General features: G+C 41.8%; 1 long non-coding RNA gene across 1 annotated transcript; it reads right to left on the reverse strand.

The window, feature by feature from the left end:
• Positions 1-1,414: 1,414 nt before the first annotated feature.
• Positions 1,415-4,782, reverse strand: LOC128894797 (uncharacterized). Its single transcript, XR_008461627.1, has 3 exons — positions 4,202-4,782; positions 2,712-4,066; positions 1,415-2,526 (listed from the first exon to the last, which is right to left on the reverse strand). It is a non-coding gene; the product is annotated as an uncharacterized LOC128894797 (long non-coding RNA).
• Between the last annotated feature and the right edge of the window lie 5,598 nt (positions 4,783-10,380).

A 10,380-nucleotide genomic window follows, 5' to 3' on the forward strand; every position in this document is an offset into this window, starting at 1 on the left:
CTTGTTGCGAGTCCATTATGAACTCTCGTAATAAACGCTATGGACTTGAATACCTTTAGACTTTCAGTTAGCTGGAAAAGAAATCGAACAATGTGTTTTCCTTTCGGCTCGAGACCGCGATTCATCTTTTCTTCCAGGTCGGCCGAGAAATTAACAGACCCGGCAGAGAACGCTTTGATGGCTCCGAGAACAGTTTGCCAGTAATTTTTGTGAAAGTTCCATTCTAGAACTCATCGCATAGTGTGTTTCCGAGCGCTTCGTTCAAGACTATTGGCCAATGGTGGTTATAAAATTTGATTAAATTTCACGCACCAATTTTTCTTTCTATCATAAATGTGAGTTTATGTAAATTCTTGTATCATCCATTCAATCAGTTTTTATTTTGTGTCGAGCCTCTTTTTTCATTCTTTGATGTGAACAATCTATAATCTGTTATATTTAGTTCTAATTAAAAATATTTATTCATGGGACACGTTATCACTCTTTACATAAATCAAAAGTAAAAAAGTCAAGAAAATCCTTCTTGTCCCATGCGATGTGAAGGCCTAACTATAATTCATCATCTTTTCATACGGTATACCAAATAACCTTTGCCAACACTATTGGCGTAATAACTAAGTCACGAAGACCGTAGATTTCGACGACCACCTTGTCTGGCATCATCCATCTGCATCCCGAACGTTTCCCAAGGGGTTCCTTCCGTCACTTCCGTGGATCAGAACCCGTCCCAAAGTCCGAAGTTCCTCGACAGGCGTCAGTGGAGCAAACCTAAATGCGAGAACGCCGCTGCAGGCGAAGACGTTCCCGAGGAAGGATGGCGGCCGATCGAGAAATGCAGGTCCGATGATTCGGTGCGATTGGCCCTCGTAAAGCCAGGACTCAGAGCTCCGATCCAATTAACGGCAGTGGTTTGTTGCCTGGCGTACAGTTGATTGAACTGGCCGAGGACATCCGACCACCCCTCCTCCTCCCTCCCTTAGGTCCTCTCTTTACGATATATACTTTTAGTGTACAGGCAGCGAACGCCAGGCAACGTACTTATCCGGCAGACGTCGTAAAGCACTCGAAAAGCAGTGGAGAGCATGCCAGGATGAGGTTCCTCGCAGTTTCCCGCCTCATTCCTCTCGCTTCTTTTTTCACGTTTCTTCGTTCAGCCCATTCTCTTCCCCCCGTTGTCGGGGTTAAACCCCATCTAGCCCAACGAGAACGTTAATTCTGTCTCGACGATAGGATAGCTTCGATTCGACGACGTCGCTGATTGCGTCTTTTCCACGAGACAACCTCTGTACCGCTCGCGAATTCGTTTTTCTTTTTTTTTTTTGTAATTCCTCCTCGTTTCTATTTTTGATCCCACCGAATTCGAGGGGTTCGTTTAATGGCTTCGTTGTTTCTTGATTTTTTTCCTTTTTCTCCGGGAGGGGGTCGTGGTTCTTAGTCTTAATTGAATTCTTAACGACGGAGCTTTCGTGATATCGCGGAGAATCGTTTCCAGAGAACCGTCCAGAAAAGTTTCGTTTCGCCCGTTCCAGCGTTATTGTCGTTAAGGTCCGATACGCGCCGGTTCGTTCGGTTTCCTCGGCGTTGTTTTCTAGTTGGACGGATTCGGTGTCACTGGACACGGATAAGTTTATGCTTGCCGAGGATTTCATCTTCGTTCTCGTCGATGCGGCGAAAAAATTCCGCCGTGGCTCTGAAAGGGGGACGCACGAAGTTCCGCGGCGCCGCCACCGCTCGTCGAAAAAGTTTTCTCTTGGATCCATCTCTAGTTCAACCTTCTGCGTGGATCTACTGTCTGCGATGGTAAGATATAGCTGGAGACGATTTAAGAGACCTTTGAGGGTATAATATCGCGATATTACAAATGAAAATACAATTTATTAGAGAAACGTAGTAATAAATGATACTTCTAACCAGACTTCAACTTTGTTTCGGGACCACGCATTCACGTTTCGATCGACGCCCAACGGGTACTCACGCAGACAAGACTAAAGAATGGCGGATGCCGTAGACGCGACAACGATATTGAAAATATCTGGCTGAATTGGAAATCCATATCCAGTCGGGACGAGCGGGAGACAGGGGATGTTCCGTTGGCGTTCTGGTAGGTATCACCGTGTGTTTTCGCGAGCGACGCTCGATCACGCGAGTGGCCCGATGGGCCGATCCTGGACCGAGGACAGAGGCTATTGGAAATGGATTCCGTCTCTCTTTACCTTCGCTTTACGCCTAATAACCGACTTCTCCATAATGCATAAGGGAAAAATGCTGAAGTTTCCTCCTATTGTCGGCCTGGGGGCAGCGAATACAGGGTGGCACAGCAGCCGTGACACAACTGCCGAGAAGGGGTTCTTCGCGCAGAGACAGATGGAAAATACGGAATTTTCAAAGTTGTGTTTCTCGATCATGGTGGGTGGTCTTTTCTTGACCATGTCTCCAAATCAAACAGCTGGTAGGTCTTGGATATGTGTGGATAAAATTTCTGTGTGGTAACATGTCTGTAAAGCTGCATGAACTTGCTCGTTTATTCTACATAGGAGACAATTAAAAAAAAAAATGTATAAGTTCAGAGCAGTACTAGATCACATTTCAAGACAATACTAATACACAGTCTACTTTATCAAGCATCAGTAATAAAAATAACACTTTATAACAAGCTAGATATCACAATGAAACACCAGTTCCATCATTCAAACATCAATAAGAATATTCACCTTTCAGCAAATCATATCTTGAACATCTTTCTACATACTTCACTGTATTAATTATAGCACTAGTCTAGTCATGATCTTCACGATTATCCTTTAAAACACTGTAAGCATTTCTAAGGCTCCATAGTCCATTCAATTGGCATGTACTTCTATCTAAAAATTGACCGTAAATTTTGCGAATCACCAAGTCGTTTCACGATTGCTGGACCACCCTGTACGTCGATGGCGAACGCTCACGTTCGCGACGTCCCGCGGTTTCCAGCGGACTGCATGAACGCTCTCCCACCGGATTACGCTCTTTCGCGGCAATTTACATGGAAACGTTCGCGCCGATTCGCGGAGGAGTTAAGCACGACACGGCTCTCGAACGGAGATTCTGGGTTTCCCCAGTCGCGGAACGGGCGACGTGTCCGTGTTCGTGTTCGTGTTCGTGTCTCCCATTGCTGCGTTCGTGTCCGTCGGCGCGAGGCACTGAATTTTCACGATTCGACCGTGGGTGTAGGATGCGTCGGGAATGAAATTTCACGATTCAACTGGCACTCGTCGGTCCGCCTCGAAGGAGGAATAGAACGACGCTGGAATGGTCGGACTCTTTCGTTAGTATCGTTTCGGTGAATCCAGGAGGGGGGGGGGGGGAAGGGAAACGCCAAGCTTCGCAGAGCTTCCCTTCCCGCGTAAACGTTATTCCATGGATGGAAATCCCGCACGATTGCCGGCGGGATTTTCTTTACAAGACTCGGAATACTATCGCCGAACGAAGACTGGATACTGCGCGGGATGTGGCGCTTGGAATTACCGTCGTAATTTACGTTGATGTTATTATTTCTCAAGCGGAATGCGTTTGACGAAGAGCTGTGCACGGCAGAGAGGAGGGGAGGGGGCGAGACACAGATTGGGCGAAATCTTCTTAACTCAAGTTCCGCCAGAGATCCCGACGTAATCCTTATTTTCTTAAATGAACACTGCGTTTCGTGATCCGTATCTTACGGTACTTTGTTAGGAGAACAGCTCTGTGAATAATAACATTTTTAGGGAAAGGTTGAATAGTCGATATTCATTGGTATTTGGGAGAATCCTCGATGGGGGTGGACATTTAAGAATATATTGTGAACCCATTACATTCTTTTTCTATTGAAGAATATCAATGAAACTATCTGGTCGAAGTGGTCGTGGACAGAAAATAATCATACTTTAGTTAACATCATTGTATGGTATTTATAATTTGGCATTATCTTCTATAATTTAATAGTGTTAGTACTATTAATATTATAGTGTTATTTGACGTGTCTGCGAGAGAATCCAGCGAATCCATCTTCCCTGGAATCTCCAGATGCTCGCGTGAAGTTCCTACTAGCAGGCTAACGAATAATTAAAATACCTCGATTAGTAGAACAGTCCAAAGAACGTGCCTCGCGCGAATGTAAATTTAATATTTATCTCCGATAGTCGTTCGTTACGCAAGCAAGTCGAGTGTAGCGAGAAGTCATACGTACCTAGAAAACGGCGCTTTAAATGTCTTTAAATTAAACATAGGATGTTCTAATTTGCGAGCCTTTCTTCGCCTACCGGTATCAAGCGCGAATTTTATTCCTCTTCAGGTTCCGTTCCCAGGCGCCTCTGTCTCATTGTTAACTATTCCTATTCGTTTGCTCTTAAAACGGCAGCCTTTCAGGGCGTAATGAAGACCCCTTTTTCCCGCCCTCTTCTTGGCTCTCTTCGCGCTTCGTCGAGGCGCGCCATCGCGCTCGCGCTCGAAACGTTTCTTATTTCATCTTCGCTCTTTATCGGTGCCTTTATCGTTCCTCTCCCTCCAGCGCGGACCAACTCGCTAGTTCTGTTCGCGTACTTTTCATTTTCTCTCCTTCCGAGATCGCTCAACCCCTGTCGTACCCATCGTCAACCCCTTGGCCAACCTCTGCGTTCGGTTTCTCTTTTTCTGTCTCGTTGTCTTCATCGATCTACGCCCATGGCGTCGTTAACCGTGCACCATTGCCGAGGTAGCCGTGATGTATGTAATTGCATCGAACAACAATTAGATAAGCGCTTTATGGCTTATGATAATACGCTTAGCCCACGAGAATCAGGCGACGATTACGGCCTAACGCGTTCCCCGTTGGAGTTATATCGCTGCGCGTTTGCCAAACAGATGCGCAGCGTTAGCATCTTCCGATCACAAGAACGAATTTTATTTTATTGTGCTAGAAAGATATTATTTTTGAGGTCTATAAATATTCCGAAATGAATTAATTGGAAGAGGAGATGGGAATGTTGGTGTCTATTTTATTTTTTGGACTGAAAGAGTTATGATCCAGGGTGAAAAGAAATTATATATTTATTTTTTGTAATTCCGAGTTGCTATAATTAGTGAAAGGATACTTCTCTTTCTTGGATTAAATAATTAATAGTGTAGGTATGTGTATGAAGTAGTCGAACGAGCAGCAGGTAGCGGACGTTGTTTGGTCGACGTTGCATTATATAACGGTGACAAACGGTGAAGGAAGTTCTCCCGCGCAGTCGTAACTCGAAATTCGCGAAGTTGCCAACAACTAGTTGTCGTGAAATTAATCGTTTGTTCGCGGTGGCTGTGCGTTATGAAAGTAGCGACGTCGAACGTTCCCTGGAAATTTACGTTCTTAAGAATCGCCGGGGTTGGCGGTGTAACGAGTCGCGTAACGTTGTCAACAAAGTTCCAACGTCCCCGTTTGTTCGATAATCGTTCCGCTCGACGCTCCATAAACATCGCACAATACGTGTTCGCGGAGCAATAAGTGTAGCTCGACGAGTCAACGTTCTGTAACCCAAATTATATTTCTGAAGCAAATTCTATGATAAAGTTGATAAACAGCAATGGTAGGACGTACATTCAAAGACTGTATATTTTATTATACACTAATTTTCTTGTTAGGTTCAGGATAAGTTGCAAAATAGTTGAGGCAAACAGATTGTTTGTGAGCCTACTATTGTTCGAGGACTACAATTAATACGTATTCATAATGAGATAAAATTACATTTTAAGAAACATTATTTATTAAAAGATACCGCGTTTAATGAGATACACTGTTTACGATTGAACGCGTGTCAATAGTATTTTAATTTAGATTTATTTAAAACAATTCCACGTGGTTGCATAATCTCAGATTGTCAATTCACGTAAACTGCGTCTTCATTATCCTTATGTACCAGGTTCTCTGTTTACACAATCATTATTATTTTTCTTTAAATTAAACTGACCAGTTCTGCCTTGGATTATGTTTGTGAATTTTTATTAATCCTATCGATCATTCTTTAGCTGTGTAATTGACACGTAGTTTGAACGATACAAGACTTGTTTATTTATTCAACGACGAGATCCTTGAATAAATAAATATTGAAATACATTACGAATGACATGACATTGCGAGGTAAAGCGAAAATTAGCACGTGTCAGAAGCACTGCGATACTGGTTGAAATGTAAATCTCCTAGCGGATAGATGTTTTTGCATCATAAACAGATTGCATTCGACTAACACGCAGCGTGATTATGATGTAACAATTTTCGCTTTCGTGCGAATACTAAAATTGACGAAGATGAGCTCAGCAGTCTACATTATTAACCACAACGCGGATTGACGCGTGTGGTAATTGTTCTATTCGTAGCAATACTAACTAATGAGTGTCGTTTGTGAATAATTAACGTTGCGAGTACCCTCTTTTCCTCTGCGATTACCGAACATTTGCCAGTGTCAAAGGTTCGATCCCGAAGTTTTTTGTAAAACTTCTTCGCGGAATAATGTGAAGGGGGGATAAAACAGTCTCAGCTTTCTGAAGTTTTGAAACTTTTAAGAAATTATAAATTCTTGAAAAGCTGCTGCATCTGAGGTTCTTCTTTCTCAACCTGAAACATGGCAAGCATCGTGAGTGCTAACGTTGGTTCCTTATATATATATATTTTTAAACATCAATTTAAATTTGCACATGCATCGGCTATCTATATTATTAAAATGATATTTGGAAGATTTAATAGTTATAAATTTTCTCATAGACATTAATCGATTCGTTTAACGTTGACGTTTTACTGAATTAACAGTCGCTATTTCGTATCGTTTAATGGTTAGTCTGGTGAATTAAGACCCTAAACAATTTTCTTGGTACCTAGGTATCTAGCGAGTCACCGATTGGTGGAATACGTGGAACAACGTTTTGCGTGACACGTGACTACTTTCGCGTGCCAGAATTGACCATTCAGCCACGTAATTAGAGAAAGTGCGCGGTTTGAGCGCCATGCAATTACGTAACTAATTTATTCTGATGGTTGAACGTTAGGACTTCGAAGCTGTAATTTATTTGCCATTTTATGTGCACTAAAATCGTTAAAAAATTTTTTTTTATACACTAACATTATGAATACAGTCGAGCACAGAATATTATTTTCCTGCAACATATTAAGAAATACTATAACATTTAAGAAGACAATAAAAAATTCAGGTTTCGTTTAATTTTAATTCGTTTAACACGATTTGGAAGGTGTCGCTTTAATGGAAAGTTGCATCAGGGCCTTGGTGTCTCCAGCAACGGCTCTTGCTCACAATTTTTCGATTCCTCTTGTCGCAATGCTGGTGTGTGCTTTGAATTGCAGTTATAAAGGCCCCCTTTGCACGGATTCGGCGGTTCATGTTGCAACCAGGTGTTGCAACCTGACGACGCTGTTGCGAGACGCTGTTTCGTCGGCGACAAGCGCGGGTGGTTTCGTCAACAAAATATTGCGCAGCCCTCGAGTGCGCAATCTCGGCACCTGGAACTACGAATTACGCGGAAATGACTTATCACTTGACCCCTGAGATTTGCGTTGGACAAAGACGATTGAGCAGCAGGAGATTGAGAAAGAGACCAAAGAATCACCTGTATGAATAAATTACATATTCCAAACTAATGCTTTATTTTACTAGCTAGTCCATCTACTTTGTTTGCGACATAAATTTCCAGTGTGTATTTTCTATTTTTAATGCTTACCCCTATAGTATAATTGTAGTATGAACTTCTTCCGAAAGTATTGTAAAATTAGTCAGACGTAAATGATGCAACTAACACCATAAAAAGGAATGTTTTGCATACAGACGTATAAAACAATAATTTGAATTTCAGAACACACGAATTAACTATATTACTTGGTGCAGGTCGAATAAAAAGCGCAAGAATGCATATTAATAAAGTTTCATAAAGTTTATAGCTGAATTCAAATGTTCCAACATCTTTCCCTCGAAGCATCGCCGGCTCCGAGTCTCTCTTCCTCTCCGAAACATTTTCCTTTTCAGGTTTCCGCGCGATTTTTCCTTGTCTCGCGCAGCAAGGAACAGGAACGGGCAGCAATCTTGATTCGTTTGCAAATTTTATTGAGACACATTATTTCTGCTTCCGTCCTGGCTCCTTCCCATCCACTTATTCCTTTCTTTCTGCAAAGTTCCTCATACATGCAAAGCGGAGTACGATGCCGAGGTTATGCAAATGGAATGTCCGGTGCTGGGGGAGTGGGATTAGAATCGAGTCGATTTGAAATAGTTTGTTAAAAGATAATTGAAATGAATGCAAATCGGCGGGAATATCTCGAAACCCCTACGATGAGACCAGTTAAAACTATTATTTCCTCTCATTCCTCGCTATACCTAATTAAACCGTTCATTACGAACGCGGTAAAATTACCATTTTGAAAACTAGACTTTCTGCAAGCTTAAAAAGTGTATCAGTTCTGTCTGTAAAAAGGTTTCTTGGTTAATGAATCCGTATTCAATTATTAAAGAGAATAAGAGTGACATTCACCATGAAAATGGTATAAATCAGCAACATTATGTTCGTACGTCTGTAAAACCAAGAAAATGTAAGAACATAAAACATATCTACACACCACGATTATTTTAAAAACCAAGTACGATTACCAAACACCGTTTTCATAATAAACAACTCAATTATAGTCTAACGAGCTTTCAATCGGAATTACCTCGCGATCCGCGCTTTTCGCTAAACTAAACGGTGCAATTACTCAGGTGAGGCCAGCTTTCGTCAAAAACGTTCATATAACACTGACGTCTGTCGAAAATTTCAACGGAGTTTCAACCCACGCATTGCAAGTTACACGAGTTTCCGTCGGCGAATATGTTAATTCCCCGAAATTTCGTATCCACGTTCAATTTGCAAACAGTAACGCTCGCGGGAAAGTCCGCAAAATAATTTACGAAATGTACGCGGGTAATAAATTGCTATATCTCCGCGCCCTACGTTAATTCCGACCCTGCTGAGTTTACTTTTCGGCAATTTTCTCTTGGGCACCATTTCGCTATCTTGGAAAACATTAAACACATTTCCTCTGATGCACACAAAACAGATATCCTTTATTATTCGTTATACATATCATTATTATAAACTTGTAGAAAAGGACTTGAAGTAGTATTAAAAATGTTTTGATAATTTCTGTAGTCAATTTGAAAGTTTATATAAATGTATTATAAAGATGTTGACCATGTACATGATTCTGAAGTTATACAGGGTGGGGCAATAACTATTAGCCCCTCAGATATCTTCGAAACTATAAATTTCATAGAAATATTTGCTGAAATAAAATTGCACAGTACGAAGGGGTTGCACAGTAGAAAGGGGGCATTTGATGTTCTTTGATGCGTGTATTAATAGTCTTTCCAGTTTTACCTACATATTCTACATTCTTCTACAATTTATACAATCAAACAAATCAGAGGGATTGTATACAATGCCTAGAAGAATATTCAGTATTTTCCTTCCGCACATGATAATTGCGTTTAAAAAATAAATGAATAAGTGTTCCCAACAGAAATTCTGCCTGGGAGTCGTGCAATCCCAACGAGCTTCGAGGCTGGTTTTTCCTCGAAGCAGCTCTTTCCCTCGGAAGGAACCACGACAAAATCCACGCGACAAGAACGTACCGCGGCCCCGATAGAAATGCGTTTCTTCGACGGGACCACGTCACTTCCAGTTCGTTCCTTTTCCCAGCCGAGCGCCAGCGTCGTCGACGACGTGAAAATCATCGCTATTTCCTCGTCCCCGATTTTAAGCAGTCCTATCGCGTTATCGTTATCGTCCTCAACTCGGAACGATTCCCGACATCCTGGTTCATCCCCCTCGCTTCGTCCTTGCGCCCTCTGGCGTCCCTATGCTGGTTTTTCCCGCGCGTCGGAGGTAGGGCAAGAATAAACAGTGCCAGGTATCGATCGAGAAGTGCTCCTTCGACTTGGTGTTGTCACAAGGTTGTATCGTCGGGGGAAGAGGAAGGGCCACGGTGCAGGGGCGAATCTAGCGTGTGCCTAATGAAACTTCAACCTCGAACTACTTATTCGGTAGTTTTTCTTTTTAATTTAGTTGACGTTCAGAGAGATCGTAGAAAAAATCCTTCTGTTCTCGAAAAATTAAAAGCAAAATTTAATAGTAGTAAATTAATAGCATGTTTGTGCGTTGCACGCACATGAATGCATATTTTATGTAAATAGATATATCAAAAGATATGCTATATACTAGCACAAGTATCTATTAAAGACATATGTGTATCACAGATAATTTCATATTCTCACAGGTCATTCTCTTAAAAACTACCTCTCCCTCCTCTCTTTAAGTACCATATCTACAGTTTTCAATCCTTCTTTTTAAAATTTGAGAGTCCAAATTTCATCT

This window comes from Hylaeus anthracinus, unplaced genomic scaffold, assembly GCF_026225885.1.
Source record: "Hylaeus anthracinus isolate JK02 unplaced genomic scaffold, UHH_iyHylAnth1.0_haploid 4, whole genome shotgun sequence".
NCBI lineage: Eukaryota > Metazoa > Arthropoda > Insecta > Hymenoptera > Colletidae > Hylaeus > Hylaeus anthracinus.